Source organism: Lissotriton helveticus, chromosome 4_1 (assembly GCF_964261635.1).
Source record: "Lissotriton helveticus chromosome 4_1, aLisHel1.1, whole genome shotgun sequence".
Taxonomy (NCBI): domain Eukaryota; kingdom Metazoa; phylum Chordata; class Amphibia; order Caudata; family Salamandridae; genus Lissotriton; species Lissotriton helveticus.
Window position 1 is genome coordinate 473,934,474 of NC_136063.1, and position 22,908 is coordinate 473,957,381.

At 43.1% G+C, this 22,908-nt stretch overlaps 1 long non-coding RNA gene across 1 annotated transcript in view; it reads right to left on the reverse strand.

The window, feature by feature from the left end:
• Positions 1-3,220: 3,220 nt before the first annotated feature.
• Positions 3,221-22,908, reverse strand: part of LOC144827196 (uncharacterized) — a 170,347-nt gene continuing 150,659 nt past the window's right edge. Inside the window, exon 3 of the long non-coding RNA XR_013610073.1 lies at positions 3,221-4,510. This is a non-coding gene — a long non-coding RNA (uncharacterized LOC144827196). The remainder of the gene's footprint in view (positions 4,511-22,908) is intronic.

Below are 22,908 nucleotides of genomic sequence, written 5' to 3' on the forward strand. Positions count from 1 at the left end.
AACTCACTTTACTGACTGAATTAAAAGTCTTTAATGATGCATTAATTATGTAGATGATTGCCCCTCTTTTCCTTTCATGGATAAACAATGGTCCACGCGACCAGTGCCAGGGGTTATTTAATGATTATACCCGAAGATTGAGATATAGAAAGCCCTGCTCTCTCAACATCTTGGCACAACAATGCTTGCCAATTTTTTTCTATTTGTGTTTTTCTACATGAAATGTCATTCCTTATTAAAGATGAAAGTGAAAATGTCTGGTGGGAACTTTTGCATCGCCCAGTTAACAATAAATAAACCAGTTCTTTAAAAAAATTGCATTAACCATTCATAAATTAACACAAACAAAAACCATCATATACAATCATACGTCACTGGTAATTAGATTTAAAAGACTCTAGCATTCCACACTAATGGAAGGTTGTGCCATACAAATGCTCTGAACAAAACATTATATAGCATTAGATTGGGATAAATTGCTAAAATACCAATGTATTCTATGGTCTTTGGTGGTGTGTTGTAGCTGATTATTGTTTTGAGGCAAAACTATTTTTAGTTGAACTATGGTGCTTCCAAACACTGGTGATCTTAAATTTGATAAATAAAATAGACAGGAACACAAACGTTTTGCCTGTAACTGGAACCCTGGGTATAACATAGTAAAGCACAATGGTTCCATTGGACTAATTCATAAGTTACCATGGAGTTAAGTCACAAGGATACATTCAAGCCTTGAAATCTCCAATGGAGAGAGGTTTGCACCAGATCAGAAGGCATTGACGGGCTGTCACACTGGAATGCTCAGTGATTGAAGGATCCCAATTAGGCTGGGGATGTGTCTAAACTCAAGTTGTTATTTTGGTGAGCCAATTACTGAGCTCAGAGTCTAGACACATAATTAGGATGTTATACCAGGTGACATGTCATGTCCTGAAGAGACCCACTGAAATTAGAGTATGGGACGAAACGACAACACTGCATTAGGAATTATTCAGTATACACAAGATTCAATACAGAAATCGGTATTTACACTGAACTGTGCATTGTATAGACTTGTGGATATACCTATTGTATATAAGTATCATAGTTTACTATTCACATTACTGCACTTATGAGCACTGCACCATCTGCACCATTTCAATTTATGGAATACATATAAGGAGAATAAATACTGGAAATCATTGGAGATATCAAGGCTTGAGCGAATCCTTGTACCTTACCTTCATGGTAACTTATGAATGAGACCAACAGAACCATTGTGCTTAATGTATCTTAAATTTGATAATGCAGCATCTGAGCACAGTGCTAACAGACAAAAAGCAGATGGGCTATTAAATCCAACAAGGACCTACTGATTAATGAAGACTGGACTTTGCAGTAGCCCTGACTGAAAGAGACCTGCTCACTAAAAGACTACCCCGATGAATCAAGAGTCAAGGCTACAGATGTAACTAGGAGTTACTTTCCCAGCAGCTGGAGAAACATGGAGCGTTGTCATTTTTTACACTTTCAGATGATCCGGACAAAGGGCTGAGGTTTTCCCAGGGAAGGAGCACCATAGGTCAGCAAGAAAAACAAAGGTTGCTTGTCAACCTCTACCTTTCTGACATTGAGAGCCACTTTTCAACCTAAATGGCATTCTGTAAATGTCCGAAGGACATATGAAGAGAATATTGGCTAAGGTCGAATTTGGTGACTTGGAGATGAAATGCGGATCGACTCAAATGTGGGGATGGCAGGGTGCCTGATGATGCATGGATACTAATGACTGTAAAGGGCACGAGGGCAAATAAAATATATCTGAGAGTGATAATTTAATTGGGGCTGAGAATCTTAAGGTAAAGACATACCAGTGATCCTGACCTACTCGTCACAATGAGTTTGTATGAAGGAGATTAAGTTGTTGTAGTAGGAACACACAACATCTTGCTGTAGAGAATATGTGCACTAATTCTCTGTGCAATTGTGCTGTGCTCTATCTGGAGAACAGTAAAAGTGAATACACCATATGTACCCCGAGGTCTAAAGGCAAACGAACAAAGAATATCTGAAATAACCACAGCTCTACAAAAATGCACATAATTTGTATGGATTCCCATCACTCACCATTCCAGGTGACATGCTTCATCATCTGGGTCTCCTTTAATAGGGCTGACACTCCACCCTAGTGATGGAGGAGCCCAAGAATGTTTTCAAAGTTATGGGTACAGATGTGAGCAGATATGATGTAACGAGTATATGGGAAAGAAAAGTGCAGTGCAAAAATATAATGTGAAATCTAAAATTGAAGCGTAATCAGACTCCAACTTTATTCATGTCTGATACGAACAAAAGTTAAAAACAGTGCAATAGGGCAGTTTCAATAAATAGCCGTCTGCTAGTAATCATCGGTCAACATGTTTCAGCACCCTAAGGTAAAACTACACCCAGTGCTTTCGTCAGGACCTAATGGATATTAAATGCTACTGCGATATAAAGTGATATAAACTCAAAAAGTAAACAACGTAAAGGATACACTGTGTGTACCAATTTTCTCACAGTCAACATTCCTCGAGCCTCTCGAAAAATCTATAAGAGATACAAGAGGTACATACTAGAGTTTTGGATAACAGTATTATTTGTCTTTAGTAATCTATGTAGCTAAAATTAGCTATCAGATGAGCCTTCAAAGTAGGCTTAGAAAATCCATCGAGCCTTACCTCAAGAGTATGGAGAAAAAACCTCACCCCACCTGGCAACAGCTCAGGACAAAGGAGGCACCGCTCAGGGAAAGAAACAAAATACACTAAACCATAATTCATATGGTGAATTGTTCCCTCTCAACATTAAAAAAACACAGACCTAGTGTCCGCGACAATAGTAAGAGCCCTCACCGCTCGAACTCACTCTCTCATCATGTTAGAATCACCACCTCATGCAAAGGGAGAATGCCTACACAACTCTCTTCATAAATGAGGGGTCTTCACTGGAAGGAGAAGAGAAGAGTGCATAATATTTATGATAAATGCAAAGCAAATGTTGCAGGGCCAGTTACATTTCCAACTCATGTTCAATGTATGAGTGATAGTCCTGTAAAGCAGCAGTTCTTATTCTTTTGACATCTGCCAACCACCACTGAACCACTATCAGAAGTGTGAGAGGTCTGCCTAAGCAATTTCTAGGATGTGAACCTCAATAAAATACACAAAACTACAAAAAAAACTGCACATCATTCAAATACTCAAATTATTAAATATTTCTTCAAAGTACAAACAAAAATCGAAATATGAATTTTAATGCGAAACGTTGGAGTTTTTCAGATTTTGTTTTCTTTTTCAAAAAGACAAAACAATGTTCTAGGCTCCACCATATAACTTTCTCTTTTTTGCTCCTAATGCATATTTTCTTTTTGTTGGAGCATAGTAGTGCTTCAATTGAGGCCACTAATCATCCGTACTACTGTGTGCTGCACTTGCTCTGTTTCTTGAAATCAAGCTAAGAATACCAGCTTAATGTTAAGACTCCAATTTACAATTCCATCACATTTACAGAGTGTTTTTCATTTTTTAATTACACATTTTTCATTGGTATGTATATATACTTTATAACTGTACTAATATTATTTCTTTTCTAGACAGTCGCAAAGCACCTCAGGAAGTGTTATGAACACTCAGGGACCTGCGGACCAAAGAGTTAGAATAGAGAACACAGCAACACCGAGGTTGAACAAATAATGTAAGCTTCTACGAGGAAAATGTTCACTGGGTAAAATGAAAGCTGTGGTCAGAGGTTTTGGCCTGCAGTACACTACGGAAGCATGACAGGGAGATGTTGCCATATAAATAAATACACATATGATAGGGCTGGGTTCCTTGAATCACAACTTCTCAGTGAAGTCATCAAACAAAATCCCCCACTGGTCGTATGGACCTTTGATTGTCGACTTGAAGTGTAATAAAGAAGATAACATCAGAAATACATTGCAAGTATAGTAAAACAAATATGGCTTCATAGAAATGACGCAGATGATGGTGCCCATACCTTAAGGTCTTTATGAACAAATTTAGTTCAAGTTACATATCTAGTGAATCGGCAAAATTGATAGAAGAAATTGATAAGAACATACATGTTTAAATGTTCATGCAGTCTGAATGTATATATGACTTAGAAACAATATGCAAAACAGAATAACATACAGCAAGCAAAATATGACCTAAGCAGGTTCCATAAAAGGAACTTTCCTATTCCAAATAAAGTATTTAATGTTGCAATATCAGCAGAGTCGAGAAGAGGCCTTCTTTTAGCTAAGTCAGGGTAGGGTCTGGTCTGCTATTATAAAAAGTATATTAGAGAAGATACTAGAAGGCTTCTCCTTATCATTTTCCACTGAACAAACCAATGAAAAGGCAGTGTCCTTGACGAACAGGTAGAGTCCCTAGATTCCCAGCAATCATGTGTACGACCTTAGATGTAATATCAGTCTTGTCCGCCAGGGACAGGATGGTGTCTCCTGCTGTCTCAGTCTCCATATCTGAAGCCAAAAGTAAATTAGAAAGATCAGTTATCATTCTTATACAATGAACAATTGATCTATTCTAAGCTGGCAAGGACACAGATAAGACACCTACGAAGAAAAGGAACATAAGATAATTGCAAAACATTTTATAAAGCATAACGTGTGCACTGAGGCCTGGTTACAAGTTAGGCCAATACTAGATTTAATCAGGTTCTGAATGAATGCAGTTAGCACAAATAATTATATCAAATGGAAACTAAGAAAGGCATACATTTTCTTTCATGAAGAATACATTTAATATATTTCATCTAAGTATATAGGTGGTTCTCGTTAAAACAAATATGCAGCCACTTACTGTAATTGATTCATAAAATGCGCGCAGATTAATGCAGTTGCAAACATTGAGTATACATGTTGCATACAAAGTGTCCGCACAATAAATGATGGTGCTCCACATGTATTGAAAAAATGCTAAATGCAGAGATGAATGAAAGGGTAGAGGGCGTTAAGACAAATTGAGCAACTATCAAGAAAATTATTTTATATTTATCAGTCTACTTCATGAATGAGATTCTGCTGTCTTCAATCTTGGATTCTCAATCCAGGCACAGCTTCTCTGCAGGGATGCATCTGGTAGAACCTCATCTCTCATAGGGAGTGGTGAGGATATTGGCAGACCAGTGTTTTTCTATCTTGCTGCTGAGTCTGGCAGTAGAGTGCAAGTGTTTGTGAGTTTGTGGTAAAGTGCATCCCCTATGTGTATATGTCTGTGTGTGTTTGTGTGTGTCTGTTTGTTTGTCTGTTTGGCTGCCAGGGGAGGGCGTACCAGCATAATGGTGAGCCACAGTCCTTGTGACCCTGGCAAATTGGGATCAACAGGCTACCCCTGACAATTCAGGCATGATAATAATTCCTAACCGACATAATTTGGGCATTTCTGATGGCATTCTGAATATCCACGGTAAAATAATGAGCTGTGTTGTGGGCATTTACAGAGGCAATCTGACTACCCACTGTAAAATGGTGGCCAAATTGTGAACTACCCTGATGGCATTGTGGCTATGCTTAGAACATTGGATGCCTAGCCTTAAAACATTGCGGGCAGTCATGCTACCATTCTGGTTATTCTTGTCATAAAGTTGGTCCATCCTTTGTATTTTGCGGGCATTCTTGGTGACATCTTGGCCATAGTTTGGGTGTTTTTCACATTTCCATGGGTATCTGTTGCATGATAAATGCAAGTAAACGGCAGAATCTGTCCAAATAAGCCAGTAGTGAATGTGAGAGCTTCTGGATAGTAACAAAAATGGTAATGAAAGATGTATGCACTAAAAATGAAAATATTGCATTTCCAGGCAAAGGGGACGATTTATATGTTAACAGACGGCCCATTGTTCCACCAGGGGGGACGGAGTAAATTATTCTGTTCCCATGGTGGAAGGACTGCCCGCTAAACTTTTAAATAACAGTCAAGCTGGTGGTAATTTGTAAAGCATTGGCAGGAACCACCATGACGGTGGATCATGGCAATACATATCACTGTTGCATCATTTACATTTTACCGCCCCTCACCACCAGGGTTTGCTTGGTAGTGACAGTAAAAAAGGGCTACCTGTCCACCGATCTAAATTAGGCAGGTAGACATGCACCCATTTTTCCGACGACCCTTCTTACACAGCCCCATCAGAGAAGTTTGGCCATGTTGGAGATGGAGTAGTCTCTGCCATGGCCAAACTTAATGTCCAGCCGCATATAGATCAGGTGGGTGGACAACAATGTTGGTGGAGGGAAACTCTGTCGCTGCTCCAACGGAATTCCCTTCCCACCAACTTATAAATCAGGCCCAAATTATTCTTTATTTTTAAAAAAATGGAAAGCTTTGGTTTTGGGAATTAAGTTTACTTACCGAAAACAGAATCTTTGCATTTATCTAGATGGATTGTCTGTTGTCCCTGAAACACAACAAGTATTCCTTCTATTGGTGCAAGGATCCCGCTCATACACAGAACTGTGCACAGAGACCTAGGACATCAGTGAATTGTGGTGTACCAGAAACTCACCTCAGTACCTAGAAAAACCCCAACCAGCTAACATCAGTGTCACATTAGCTCTTCGTCTTATAGCAAAGTAACCAATGATTAGACAACCTAGAACATGCGACTTAGGACCATCTCAGGAATGGTGGGAAGTGAGAACACTCTTTTGTTATACTCTCATACCAGTCCACAACAGGAGTAAATAAGAGACACGGTAAGTTTAAAATATTTATTTTAACGACGTGATCTCATGTGCAGTATCTTAGCCAACAAAAGCAGACATAAAATACAAAAGGAGAAATCATATTACAATGATGGTGAAAACAGGTCCTATTGCGCCTAGTTTTAACACCCTCCGTATGTAGGAACTACGTATTATAAACTAAAGAAGGTCTCTTTGGCTTATTTTGGGGGATCTCATTACCTTTCCGCTCAGTACGAGTAAATTACATCTGGATCAGCATAGACTCTCTGCATCCCTGGAAACGGAAATCTTCCAAGTGTCTGAAATCATGGCTAGTGTGTGATAATAAGGACGCCAGAATCTTACTTGGCTCACAGCTGCCAAAATGTTGTGTCTAGAAAACGTTACCCGAAAATGTTGAAAAACAACTAACATGTTTTGATAACCTTGACGGCCACTGTGCAGACTAGTGGCATGATGTAAGTCTAGAGATGTCGAAAACACATCTTTTCTCATGTGCAGACCTTCGTGAAGGCTAACTTATAAAAACAGCTAAGCAGTGTTGTGTGCAAAAGCAGCAAAAGGTAAAATGGTGTTTAAACTTCTAATAAGCCATGCTAACATAACATGCACGCAAAGCAGGCCCTAGGCCATACTACACCCTCCCTTGATCAGGGAACGCACAATAAAGGGGGCAAGATTCTTAGAACGCAGAGTTCAAATTCGAATGAGACAGAACCAAGTTCAGTAATTTTGCCAAACATGATAATTGGGAGTAAAATCTGAAACCAAGTTAGTAAAAATATTCACGGGTGGCCATTATGTGAAAAAAGACTTCAAAAAGTAAGAAAAACATTAAGGCAGTACAGGGGGAGAAAAAAAATCTTCACAAGTTCAGTACGTGTCTATGAAGCAGAAAAAGTCACACTTCAATCTAACAGCGTATAGGCACCATACGTTACAACTGCCTGAAATAGGAAGTCGTTGTCATCATCCATGAACATTTCAGCCATCCAATTAAGTAATGGAAATGAACATACATGCTCTTCGATTGCCTGAGCCTCTAGCACCATCAGAAGACAACTCGGGCTTACTTCAATATAACTGCGCGCCAGAAAGTCATTGGCAGCAGTCCAAATGTTCCAATTGCCTAGAACCCCATGAGCTGCTGCACAGGCCATAAACCCAAAACTAGAACAATCTATCTCATGAGGAACTAAGGGACTCATTAGTAGATAAAAATCCAGGTCAGGAGACACTGTGTTGCAGAGACACAAACCCAGGGCCCATTCAAATCCACAATCCAGGCAATGGAAAACAAGCTGCACGCAAGTGAAGAATGAGAACCGGAAAGATAAATCATACACCTCACTCAGAGTCGCCAGAGGCAGCAATCCATAGTATTCTAGCATCCGGTTACGAAGCTGGAGCAGCCGGGGTAGATCGTCGTGGGGCACAGCCTGTCCATCCATTTTGGAGTAAACAAATTAACAGCAGTATGCCCGCTCCCAAAGCGAGAATTAACAGTAAACCGTCGAAGACACTCAAAAAAATCGAATACAAAAATACAGGGATCACACCAAATATAGTTTGAAATGAGGTCACAAGACCAGAACATGCTACTATAAAAAAGAGTACCATTTTCAGTGGCCGAGTCGAATTCTGCAGTTTGGCTCATTCATGGGTTGATAACTCTACCTTTTCCCCTGACTTATCATGCACGCAAAGCAGGCCTTAGGCCATACTACACTATTGCAATTTTTTCAGGACATATGGCATCCAGTCATTATCTATGTAATTCAGTAAGTAAATGGCAGCACCTTATTACTACTTTATGAATTTTCCAATTTACGTAATCCAAAAATGGCATACCTAACATTAATTTTTCAATCAGTGGCACAAATGTCATTTCATTGTTTGAATGTGTCTCATAGCCATAGCATACCAATGGCATATCCATTCACATGATTTGTACGATTAAACTATTCAAAAGTGATGGACTTTGCAAACTGTTCTTTCTGGTTGTCACTCAATCCTCATTTCCATATTCCAATGCATTTCATGACCACAATATTATTATCAAAACAACAAGTATTACACAGCATCTCTCAGATTTCTCAAAGATGCACCATGTCAAGCCATTCGATTAGTTCTTTAGTTAACCATTATTCCAATTTAGTACATTAGGGAAGCAAAGTGCAAACTAGTACGAAGAAGTGAGAACCCTAGAACACCAGAGATGTTGCAAGAAAACTGGGCACTGCTTACTCTGCTTTTAGAGCCATGAAACATTTCCCACACTAACTCCTCCTTGTACCATGAGTTTCCAACAGTGACATAGCATCAAATGACAGGGCTTCCCTGCAGATTGTGGTAAGGGGCTATGAAATCTCTCGTATCTTTGAGATATTCATTGCCATTTGGCTGAATTGGGGGCCACCTTGAAAAGTTGGGGGCCCTCTAGATGGTTGGGAAATACCCTGCACCGCAGGGGCTGCAGGGGTTTGTATTACGCCACTAGTATCCAGTGTTCTGCCCTTATTCTAGCCCCAGTCGCCACAGGCCCGATCTCCATGTTTTCTATTCTCCATGTTTTCAATAGATCTAGTCCACCTGGTTAATGTCACTTGTAATTCTTTTTTAGCCTTTTATAAAGAAGGTAGTTGATGCACATCTACCAATTTTATTTTTCCACTAAAACACTGTGAATGGTCGTGCTAGACTAGTAAGTTTAAATATAGAAAAAATTTAAAAAGCGAGCATCCTGGCAGCATTTTGTAGCTGCCGGACACTCATAAAAAATAAATGAATGAAGAAAGAATATTAATAATAATAACAATAGTAATAATAATATTTTAACATGAGGAACAGGTCAGGTAATGTGTAAGGAGCATTTGGCAGGGAAATAAAAAGAGAGCACATTGGAAAAGCAGAGAAAAGAAAGCAGGTGGAGAGCAAGGATGCCCATGGTATCCTGAATAGAGAAGAAACAAAGACTATCCTCAAGTCAGCCCTCACCAATAAGAGCACTGTGAGACAGAAATGCTCCTGGGTGGAACAAACACAAGAATAAGGAGGTAAACTATTGAATCAAGAGGTACCACATGAGATAGACATTAAGCCAAAAAATCATGAGCAAGGGGCTGACAGGAAGTCCACACTAAGGGCCTGATTATAAGTTTGGCGGAATGAGACCGCCGTTGCTTTTTTTCTTCCCATCCTCTGTCTTGGTGGTCCGAACGCCTGATTATGATCCTGGCGAGCACTCGGCTCCATGTCCGCCGCTGGTGATTCACCGCTTCCAAGACTCCTGCTACCACGTTGACGGCAGGAAAGCCAGAGGGGGGTCTTGGAGGGCATCCTGATAAGCTTTCCATCGTCCAGATTACGATCAGCATTACCGCCGGGCTGTTCATAGTGGAGACCATGCCATGGGCGACTCAGGAGAAAGGTAGGAAAAGAGGTGAAAACTCACATTTGTTTTGGGGTCCTACTTTGGCATTTGGACACCATTGTCCAGACCCTCCTGTGATGCTGCCACCAGATCATGACGCTATGCAAACCTGTTGTCGCCGAATTCTAAGGCAGGCTTCACCGTCTCTTCTCCTATGTAGTGCATGGTTATAGTTCATTAGATTTAACATCCAACAAAACATACAGTACATATGACCTGCATATATTACAAAGCACAACAAACATATATATATATATATATATATATATATATATATATATATATATACATATGTATATATATATATATAACAGCTCCCCTGACAGAGTCAGAAACACCCAGCACTCTCAGTGAGTTTAAACCCTTCGGTTTATTTTGCACTTAAAAGAAAAACGCGTGTCGGCTCTTGCCTTCGTCAGTTTCACACTGGCGTCCAAGAGGTACACACAAATAAAGGCAAATTAAAAAACATAAACTAAGGACTACACGTCCAAAATCATAAGCGCCATCTTAAAGCAGTAAAACACAGATTAAATCGTGCTTTAGAACGTTATATACATTGTTAGATTGTTATGTCGATTAAATCATTATCCAATCAATTTCGCCCTGTATGGGCATTCATAATATTAAAGATTATTCATGCTGTAAATAATAATGATCATAACAGTTATATCCACATTAAGTAAATTCATTGGTTAATGGAAAAAACTAGATGTTTGTTGTCTTTTGTATTACGAACTATTGACACCTCTGATAGGTATATCTTATAGAATTACACAATTGAACTCTAATAGCAAATTAAATTCATTTCTGTTCGTATATTAACAAATGATAAGACAACACCTTCCCAATTTCAACCCTATACATATATATACAAATTAACATATGAGCACAGAGAGCACAGGCTCTCCCACAGTTAGGCAATTAAGTCAGTAGGTATCTTAACCCTCAGCTACTACAGATGTGACAGCAGTTCCTCCCCCGAATTCATACCTCCCGGGGACTTTGTTTGGAGCTCTATAATGTATCTAGACTCCAAACGTCTCAATTGACATTTGTAGTTTCCTCCTCTCAGATCTTGTTTGATGCAGTCTAAGCTAAAGAAACACAAGAGATTTCTGTCACTCCCATGATGTGTTGCGAAGTGCTGTGCCATCGGATAGCTATCATCTTTATTTGTGATGGCACGTTGGTGTTCTAGTATTCTTAGCTTGACTGCCTTGGTAGTACTTCCTACGTAACGGTGTCCGCAGGGACATTGCAAACAGTAGACAACAAAAGGTGTTGAACATGTAATAAATTTAGAGATTCTCATCTTCTCTATTTTATGGGGAACACTGTAAGACAACACTCTCTTGCTTGAGCTGCAGGCTTTGCACTTCCCACATGGGAAAGATCCATGCATAGATTGTAGCTCTTTCTTAGATTTTATATTAGGCAAGTGGCTCCGGACTAACCTATCTTTCAAGGACTTGGTTTTCCTAAAGGTTATCATCGGATAATCTGACAGTTCCTTGCCAATGACTACGTCTGATTTAAGGATATTCCAGTTTCTGAGCATTATAGTTCTAATCTTATTCGCTGCCACCGAATAGTTGGTAATTAACCGAATTATGCCCCTTCCACCTTTGTCGTTCTTGCTCTGTTTCTCCTTGAGAAGTTCTTCCCTTTCAACTTGGGCTACTCTCCCTTTTGCTTTCGTGAGAATCTTCTTTGAGTAACCGCGTGACTCAAAACGCCTGATGCTGCCCTCTGCTGCAATAGAATAATCTCTCTCGAGGGAGCTGTTCCGTTTAATTCTTAACAGCTCGCCATAGGGGATGCTACTAATGAGGGATCTTGGATGGTTACTACGTCCATGAAGGACAGAATTCCCTGCTGTCTCCTTTCTGTAGAGAGCTGTTTGGATCATGCCTGACTCTACGAACACTTTTAAATCAAGAAAGCTGACCTCATCTATGCTTATCTGATAAGTAAATCTGAGATTTAGATCATTTGTATTTAAGGACTTAATGTATTCCTCAGCTGAGGATTGTGGTCCTTTCCAAATGAGGAAGAGGTCATCTATATACCTCCTCCAACAAATCAAATGGTCCACCCACACTGCCTTATCGTCGGCCCAGGCTACCTGCTTCTCCCACCAGCCCACGAATAAATTCGCGTAGCTGGGGGCGAAGCAGGTACCCATCGGCGTCCCTCTTATCTGTCTGTATCTTTGTTCCTGGAAGACAAAAATGTATATATATGTTTCAGATATACACATGTTGTATTTACCTATCTTTCCTGTAGCAAAACATCACTCGATCGGGACACCGCCACCAAGAGACTGTCAGCCCATTAGGGAACATCATAATAGAGAGAGCAGGAGAGAGCCGAGCCAGCGGTCTTCTTGGGACCGCCACCATGGTGGTATGGTGGTGAGACCGCCAAAGTTGTAATCAGGCCCTAAGAATATTCTCTATTGAGCTATATCACTACGCCTGCCAGCACATCAAAAATAATGTGAAGTACATCCTTTCTGGACAATGACATAATGATCGGGGCTTAGGTTTCACCGACAGGAGTCATATAATATCAATGTAGCAGATGATATAACCTTATATATTTGCAAGCCCCCTTTTCTTAACTATACCCATACCGTTAACCAAAGTCTTTTTTACATTTCTAAGATCTGCTATATTTGCCTTGGTGTGGGCTGGCAGTCAACCCCGCGTGAGCTGGGAGCTGTTAACATGCCCGTTGTCCCTGGGTGGAATGGGAGCGCTTTGTGCGCAGGCCCAATTTCTAAATTTTTGGATATATCCCATTCCCTTTTAACTGCACATGGCCATCGAAGCGGAAGTTGCTGATCCTATTCCTCTACATGCTGCTATTTATCAACCATTCCATAGATCTGTAACCAAAATAAACACTGTGGACACTCTGCGCTGGGCTTGGGAAGGCTTATGGAAGCGTATTGGAACTCCACTGTCTAATGCGCCCTCCACATCAATCGCACACCACCCACACTTTCCCTTTCTTCATGACAGGGGTTCCTTAGAAAGGGCACAATCTATGGGCATTTCCACCCTAGGAGACTTCTACCCGCAGGATACCTTTTTAGAGCAGCCACAGTCACAAAAGGATGCCCAGATACCAGTTCTGACTTGGTTTTTGTACTTCCAGCTCCATGCCACCTGCAAGAAAATGCACTCAACCTTCCCGGCTCCCCCAGCTGTATTGCAGCTGCTAAAACACTTACTAGCTACACCGTCACCTCGCAGACTAATCACTATATTAGATAAACACACGCAAACAAAAACCCCATGGGATGCCCCTAGGGCGCTTGCATACTGGAGAGCCGATCTTGAAGACTTACCTACTGATGAGCAATGGTTATTCAGCAGCTCACAGCTGAGATACTTATCCCCAACTATAAATTCAGACACATTCACTTCAAATTCCTTCATAGGATGTATCTCACTCCCATGCCACTATACAAACTGGAGTTGCATCCTGATTCGCGCTGCTGGAAGTGTAAACGTGAAGCAGCAGCTTTTCTGCATGTGGCATGGAGATGTCCTCCCATAATTGACTATTGCAAAGAGATCTATGAGACTATACAAACTGTCACGGGAGTGGTGCTGGAGTGTAGTCCCATAGTGGCACTGGCGGGTTATGTGGGGGACCTTCTCCCCGAGAAGTGTTGTTTGTTGTCATGATGCTGGTACTTGCTAAGCACAGGCTAGCCATCCAAAGGGGTGCCCCTAGGGCTCCTTGAGCTGCTAAGTAGGTAAAAGATGTGGTTTATAGTCAGGAGCAGCTTGCGGCATTCTGGGACCTCATGCGCAAAGCATCCCGCCCGAGAGACATATGGGAGACTTACACCACCTGGCTTAGAAGATGGGACGCTGACCACCCTGATGGCTCAAGCCCAGAACCAATACCCTCCCCGCCAATCTTGACCCAATAATTGCCTCCACATTAGCTGTTATCCAAGACTGTCTTCTGCACATAAGGGTCCACCCAATTTGACAAATGGGTGATGGTTCGCCATAGTTTTCCTCTCACGTCCCATTTCCGAAGTTTGAACTGATGTGTCTGGTTGGCCCAAGTGGGCACTTTTTTGTCTTAATTTACATAAGTGTGAGTAGTAGATTATTATTAGTGATGATTGTTACATCATGTTGTTTGATTTTATCTCCTTTTCCCTCTGAAACAGTATAGGACGCAATGGAGCAAAACGCTTGTTTGATATGTGATATTTTTCTTCATTATCATTAGACTGTTGCAAGCTGTAATAATAATGTGAAGTGTTGACATACATGTGGATAACAGCATATTAATGCCTGAACAAACATCAATAAACAAAATAAAAAAAAATTAAAAATTATGAAATGGAAACTAAATAAGGGATGAGAAATTTCCATTTCCATATTTTTTGCATAATATGCATTTTAAATTTAAGAAACTGTTATTAAGGCGCTTTCAACATTTTGCTTCTATAGATTGCACAATTGAAGCATTGAGTCAATTATCTCCTATTTATGCCAAAATGTTAATTCACATTGTCAATCAATCAATCAGTGACTTGCAAAGTGCAACTATTAACCTGTGAGGGCCTCAAGGCGCTGGGGGTGGGGCAGACTGCTGGTCAGACTGGGTGTAGGATCGTTCGAAGAGCTAGGTCTTAAGATCCTTTCTGGGGGCTATGGGGAATGTGAGGTGGTGGTTCCGGTACGCTGGTCCTTCATTGTGTAGGGCTTTGGAGGCATGAGTGAAAAGCTTGAAAGTGACTTTCTTGTTGACTGGAATCCAGTGGAGTTGTAAGAGGTGTTGCGCGATGTGACTGCGGCTGGGTATGTTGAGGACCAGTCTGACAGTGGCATTTTGGATGTGCTGTAGCTTATTGAGCTGTTTCTGGGTGACGCCAGAGTAGAGTACGATGCCAAAGTCGATTCTGCTGGTGATGAGTGCCTGGGTAACTGTCCTTCTGGATTCTGTGGGAGACCATCTGAAAGTCTTTCGTAGCAGGCGGAGCATGTAGAAGCAGGCTGAGGATTGCGTGCATGGTCCATTGGGGTGCATGGTTCATCTGGGTCCGGGGAGCACCCAGCGCAGATAGCCACCAGGAGTCATCCCATGCTGATGCAGTAGGCCGCAGGATGAGAACTTCGGTTCTGTCCGAGTTGAGCTTGAGGCAGCTGTCTTTCATCCATGTCACAACAGCCTTCTTTCCACTGTAGAAACTGGTTCTTGCGGTTGAGGGTTCATTTGTGAGGGAGAGAATCAGCTGGGTGTTATTGGTGTAGGAGACAATATTGAGTCTGTGGCTTCTGATGATGACTGCAAGGGGGGCCATGTAGACGATGAAGAGGGTGGAGGTCAGGGAGAAGCCATGGGGGACTCCACAGCTGATCTCCATGGGTTCTGAGAGAAATGTGGTAGACTGATTCACTGGGTTCAGCTGGTGAGGAAGTAGTGGATCCAGTCCAGAGCAGGGCTGCGCCAGGGAGACCTGGCCATGTTTAGAAGGTCCGTTTTCATGCCGGCATTGTCAGTTTCAGGCCTCATATGTTAATCAGTCTTCTATGCCCCCCATGGCTGTTAAACACTCACCTAAGGGGTGGAAGAACCTGCTCTGTAATGTGAGATCCCTGCCAAAACACTATACTGAGGTTTGGGATCTTATCTCCACTGTTCAGCCTGAGCTGTGCTTTCTGACGGAGACGTGGCTGAAGCCCCACTCTGTCCCTGCAATCGCCATGGGCATCCCAGTAGGATATAAAATGGCGAGGCTGGACAGACCTATAAAAACTGGTGGTGGTATCGCCATAGTTTATAAAAATGAGATAACTATCTCCATATTGGACCACAGTTGCACCGCCAAAATGGAACTAATGATCTTTAGGATTAAAAGCCCCTTTAAGGCTGGTTGGAAAGGGGCCCTGGTCTACCGCCCACCGGGCCCATGTTTGACATTTTAAATCTCTCTAGTCGAAGCATTGGCCCCGCACATTGAACCCGGCAATAATTTTTTACTGCTGGGGGACTTCAATGTGCATAGTGATTTAGCGGATAACGCTGAGGCCTAGTCCCTTCTAGCCGATTTATTCCTACTAGGATTAAAACAGCACAATAAGGGCCCTACCCACCTAGCGGGCTATACTTTAGATATGGTTCTGTCTAATTCCCCCAATATTGTGTGTAATCCCCCCATGCAGGTCAATTGGACCAACCATTTTGTCATTGAATTTGCCATGTTCAATATAGTCAAACCTAGCAATCAATTTGCTCTCCCTCCTTTGCTGCGTAGACAGTGGCATAAAATATCTTATGAAGCTTTTCAGGAGACAATTATTGAACCCCGAATCACAGCCTCGGATAACATAGAGATGGCAATGTCTAAATACAATCATGCCATTCTCACTGTGGTGGACGCCATAGCTCCTATGAAACTATGTAAGCTGCGTCCCGCACAACGGCAGGAAGCTAGGTTTTCTGACCAACTACGCTCCCAGAAAAAGGCTTGTAGAAAGTTAGAAAAGACCTGGAGATCATCTCGCTCTGAGGATGATAAAAACTGCTATCATACCGCCCTAGCCCTATACCATAAAAATATCAGACTGGCCAGAAAGAACCAGATTGCATCTCAACCTTCTAAATGCACCACCTAGATCCCCCTCACGCCCGTTGTTGGAAAACTCCATTGGCTGCCGATCCATCAACGGATCAAATTTAAGATCTGTTGTGTGGTTCACAAGGGCATACACGTTCTGGGCCCTGCGTATCTGGCTGAGAGGTTTGTCCCCTACAACCCAATACGCAATCAGTCCCTTCTTCAAATTCCAACTATCAGAAGGGCTAGACAGGGTGGGAAAGCACTTTCCTATCTGGGCCCATGCCTTTGGAATAAACTCCCTGAATCCCTTAGGCAGTGCACCAACCACTTGTCATTCAGGAAACTGTTAAAAACATTCTTATTCCAACCTTAGCACTTTCTTTATTTCTCTAGTTCTTTCCATCCTTGAGCTGTTTTTTGCCTTGGTGCGGAGATACTCCTTCGGGAGTCGATTCCAGCGCGGTACAAACTCATAAATAAATAAATAAATAAATAAATAAATAAAGTGTGAAGTCTGGTGATTGGGTGCAGCGGGGGACGGTGTCGAAGGCAGCCTAGAGGTCTAGTAGGATGAGGGCTGCTCTCTTGCCCCAGTCAAGGAGAGAGCAGATGTCATCTGTGGAGGTGAGGAGTGCAGTCTCTGCACTGTGGTTGCTTCAGAAGCTAGATTGGAAAGTGTCCAGGACATGGTTCGCTTCAATGAACTCGGACAGATGGCCTTCTCTATCTGTCTGAAGTTTTTGTGGTCTGTTGGGTCTGAGGGTGGCTTCTTCAGCAGGGAGTTGATCTCGCTGTGTTTCCAGTCGTCGGGAAGGGTGACGGTGTTCCAGGGAGCAGTTGATGGTGTGGCGTAGCTGGGGGCGATGGCGGAGGCTGCTCTATGGAAGATGTGGTACGGGCATGAGTCTGTTGGGGCTCCTGAGTGGATGCTCTTCATTGTCTTGAGCGTGTCCTCTGTAGTGAGCGGGGGCCTGTTGAGGGACAGCATGGTTGTCTGGGATGGTGGTGGGTGTGGCGTCCGGGTCTACGATGTTGAAGGTGTCGTAGAACTTCCTGATCTTGTGGTGGTAGAAGGTGCTCAGTATGTTGCAGATGTGTTGGGAGGGGGATGTCTGAGGTGTCACTGTTGGGGCTGGCGAACCTCTTGGTGATGGTGAAGAGTTCTTTGCTGTTGTGTGCATTGGCATTGATTCTGTCTAGCATGGCAGTTTTCTTAGTGGTTTTGAGGATGAGGTGGTGCGTGTTGAAGGCAGACCTGAAGGTTGCGTGAGTTTACAGAGTTTTGTTGTTCCTCCATTTCTTCTTGAGACATCTGCAGTTGCGTCTGGACTCGTTTAGGGTGGGGGAGAACTGGATGGCTACCTTGGATCATTGTTTGCCTGGTTTTCTCTTGAGCGGTGCCAGGGTGTTGGCGCAGTTGAGATCCATTGATGGAGGGTGAGTGCTGTGGTGTTGGCATCCAAGGGTGTTGGCAGAGTGGTTGTACTGAGGGAGCTGACGAGCAGTTCTTTGGTGGCCTTGATTCAGCTGTGGTTGGGGGTGTGATGGTGGCGGTGGTGTGTGGTAGGCTTGTCGAAAGCGAGGTGTACTCTGTGATGGTCTGTCCATGAGAGTTCATTTTGTGGCTGTAGCTGATGTTTACGCTGGCGTAGAAGATGGGGTCGAGCGTGTGTTCAGTTGTGTAGGTCCGTGCGGTGACTAGCTGCTTGTGTTCGATGTTGGCGAAGTTCTCCAGGAGGGAGGCAGTGTTCAGGTCGCTGGGGTTGTCCAGGTGGAAATTGAGGTCTTCAAGTAGGATGTAGTCGGTGGATGCAAGAGCCTGGGGTGCAAAGAGGTCTATGATGGAGTCGGTGAAGAGGGGTCAGGGGCCAGGCAGCCAGTAGACGAGGGCGGTGTGTCGTTCCATGTTGAGGGAGAGGATTGTCCTCTATGAAACCAGTCCTGAAACTGTTGTGTACATAAAATTGAAGAAATCTATCTATTATTTGAGCCTGTGAGTGCTACACAATTTAGCAGTGGCATTGCTGCATGAGTCTGTAGGATATGTCCAATTACACTCCCTATAGCTTGTGATTGTGAAATTAATATAATTGTAGATTTTTCCACTCTGCCTCCTACAAAGATGAGTCTTTGTCGTATCACGAGTCTAAAAATCTACATGCAAGGGATAGTTGGAAAAATTAAGTGATATAATTATTATATATGTTATGAAAAATAATAGGCCATGTGATTTAGTTAGCTTCCTGTAATAAATATAGCTCTCTAGGCAATGTTTAGCAATTTCACATTGGAAAATGTATTATTTTGCCATAATCTTTTCAAAGACTTCCTGGCCCGGCAAGAGATAGCTGCAGCACCTCCAGTGAGTGCAAGCCTTGACTGTCACTTCAAAAAAATATTTCAATATTTCATTACTGTCTCACCAGTACCTCTGGACTTTTACCATGTTTTGTGAAAATGACAATGTAAACTTTGCCATTTGGCAGAGAACCCATTTAAGGAACTAGAACAAACATATTTCGCTCACTAGGTCCAATAAGAGGCAGGTAATTACACTCACTCCACCACTTTCAGATTTCACCAACACTACTGCTTAAGGATTCTCTTGGATATTCTCAATAAAGTGTAGGTCCTTAGTAAAAAGTACTGCATGTACCCAGTGCCTGTAACGTAAATGCTACTGGTGAGTTTGCATAACTCATTGTGCCATCCACTAATGTAGCCTTTTAAAACATCTCAGAAACAACTTTTAGAAAGTTGGCATTTTCTTGACCCTACCATTTATGCCTTCTGCCAGTGCCTTGGGTCACATGACTGTGAATAGCTCTGCAGTTGGGGTTTGTGTATTCCTTCCAGACAGTGGCACAAAGGGAACTTAGGTGTGGACAGAATATGCCACACTTGCACTTCAAAGGGCTCCACCTCACAAACACACTCACACACACACGCACACATACAGACACGCACACACACAGACACGCACACACACAGACACACACACGCACACACAGACACACACACGCAGGAATCTGACACCAGGCCAGTCCTGTCTTTTGTTAACCAAGAATTCTTGTAGCATTGACAGGGGAAGGGAAGAAATTTCCAGATCGAGATGTGGGGTCCGACAGACCTGCTACCCATAGTATGGGTTCCCCTGTCTTTTTGCCTCTACCTCTTGTATTTTTGATGTTATGCTGGTCTTCGTTTTTGCTGGTTTAGGTACTCTGAGCACTTAACCACTGCTGTTCAGTGTTAAAGTGCAAGTGTTCCCTGTGTAAATTGTGATTCTGATTGGTTCTCCTTGATTGGCATATTTGATTTACTGGTAAGTCCCCAGTAAAGTGCACTTGGTGTGCCCAGGGCCTGTAAATCATTTGCTACTCGTGGGCCTGCAGCTCTGGTTGCACCACCCACATGAGCAGCCCTGTCAACCTGACTCATGCCTGCCATTGCAGTGTCTGTAAGAACAAGTAAATAAGTCGTTGTGAACATACCACTATTAGTTGTAGAATCCAAAGTGATATTGATCATTAGAAATTGGGAATTATCATGTTTAACCATCCTGTGCCTCTGCCTGCCTGTGGAATAAATGTCTGATTTGGACTGACAGGGGCCTGTTTGTACATTCACTCTAGATAGTCACACAAAGATATTTGATGTGTGCCATGCATGCACATACTGATGGCCCATCACCAGGCTGATGGGCCTTCCTGAGCTAGAGTGGTGGGAGGAGATGTAGACAGTACCTGAACAGGGCTGTGCCTGGCCTCTTACAATGCTGTCTCCACCCCCTGGATTGTGTCTAGAGCCAAGACCAGGCAGGGCAAGAACTTGTGTACTCCAAAGACAATCCTTTGAAGAATGCCTACATTAAAGGGTGCATAATTATTGGACCTAAAACCCCAGATTTTTAGAACACTTCTGGATCAAAAGGAGACTCTGCCAAGGAGCAAAGCTGAACAAAAGGGGGTGGTGATGGACGGAGCATCTGAGCCAATCAAACACTCACACCCAGTCAAAAGATCTGGGTTTAAACCATCACCGTTCTTTAGCCCACTCTGCCACCCCAGTTCAGACATGGCCATATGCAAATCAGTCTGACCCTGTGCCTCATGGGAACAATCCAGCCCGAACTGCCAAGCCATGCCTTCCCTGGACCGGAAACAAGCTTCCTAGTACCGGTTTCTGGCATTTCAGCCGTCTTCAGCCAGGCGTGCTTGAATCCAGGAGCAAAGCTGAAGCGCTCTAAGTAGAAGTACTGTCCCTTTGCTGTGAGTTGCATTACTGGGTTGACCTGCAGTTGCTGCTTCTGCTTTGGAGAGGAAAAGGACTGGATTTTGCTGTGTACCCTGGGTGTGAAGTTTCACCAAGGGCTTGTGTGTGCTTGCCTCCTGTTAAGAAGTCTCGAGGACATCACAGACTTTATCTGAAGCATCCCTGCTGGTAGTTCTAACCTGCCAAGTGGTGCTGGTTCCAGTTCTGGCCCCTTGGATGTTGTTCCTGCTGCAAAAAGCTAAAGACTTTGTCCTTCCAGCACCTTTTTTTCTGACACAGCACTGCCGTGCGGGAAAGGCTACCATGCACTGCCAGCATGTGGCTGAAGAAATCTATGCAGCGCCTGCCTGCGGCCGAAGATATCGCTCCAGCCTGAGTTCAGCGCACCATGTCTCTGAAGTGTGAGACACCGCACTGACTCCGACGAAGGCCCTGCTGTGCGGCTGAAAGAATTGACACATCATGAAATTGTGGCTAAAGAAATGGACGCAGCACTTATTTGCCCCCGCCACATAGACCTACAGATTTGTATGCATTGCACCTGTGCACCAAGTTTTACACCACAACACCCACAGACCAGAACCGATGTTGATGCATTGCTTACCCTTACAGTCCAGATTTGATGCAACACTTCTCCTGCGTGCAGCAGAATTGAAGCACCGCCTACCCAGGGACTCAGGCATTGACACATTGCTGTATTTTCCGATGCTTCCCTCCTCTGTGGCTGTTTTCCCTTGTGGGTTTTGACACGTCTAAAGTACTTTGTGTAAAATCACGGCATCCATAGAGTTAAGGACAGAATTGCTTGAAACTTTAAAAAGTCATAGTTTGAGTTATGTATGTTGGATGTTTGTCGTTTTGAGCACTTCTGCTCGGTTCTTGAGTAGGCATTTGTGACTGCATAGAAACTGTTTTGAACTTCAAACTGCTATTTTATTTGTAGGAACTGTCAGCTGTTCATAGTGGCATTTTTATTTAAAAAATGTGCACTGTATTGAATTTGAATTGTGGTGTGGGGGTGCGGGAATCAAACCCTTAGTAGGTTGCATCAAACGCTGGAACCAAGAGCCGCCATCTTAGATGAGTGAGCCTTCTAGTTGCTCAATCCTGGGCACTATAAGTCAGGGCGCTGCGCGAGCACGGTTGGCCTCTAGACAGTGCTGTCATTAGCACTTCTGCTCGGTTCTCGAGTAGGCATTTGCGACTTTGCGCAGAAACTGTTTTTAACTTCAAACTTCTGTTTTATTTGTAGGAACTGTTAGCTGTTCGTAGTGGCATTTTTAATCATAAAATTGGCACTGTTTTGAATTTGAAGTGTGGTAGGGAGGGCAAGAATCAAACCCTGAGTAGACTGCATCAAACGTTGGAACAAAGAGCTCTCATCTTAGATGAGTGAGCATTCTAGTTGCTCAATCCTGGGCAATAAAAGGTGGGGCGCTACGCGAACGCGCAGCGGACGCATGCAGCGGGCGCTCAGCTTCTCGCCAAAGGCGTGCCTAAGGCAAGCCCGTCTGCACCCGTCAGCATCCCGGAAGCGCCCAGAGCCGGCCATGCTGCCAGTTTTCCTCTCAATCATGGGAAGCGCTTGGGTTACAGCAGAGCAAGGCTACTTGACATCGGTAAGTGCGTGAGCTGCTGCTCACACTCAGATTTAAACTCTGATGGCAATATCCCCGCATGTATGTATTGCAACTGGGCGGCCTCTATTCCCAACAGTGAGACCAATTTCAGGATGGCGGTTAAGAGTACCCCAGGCCACAATCAGGTCCACATCATTCGGAGGAGGATCATCTAAAGGCCCTTCTCCTTAATACCCGCTCCTTAAAAAAACTTGCTTTTCATATTCATGGTCTGCTGTTGGAA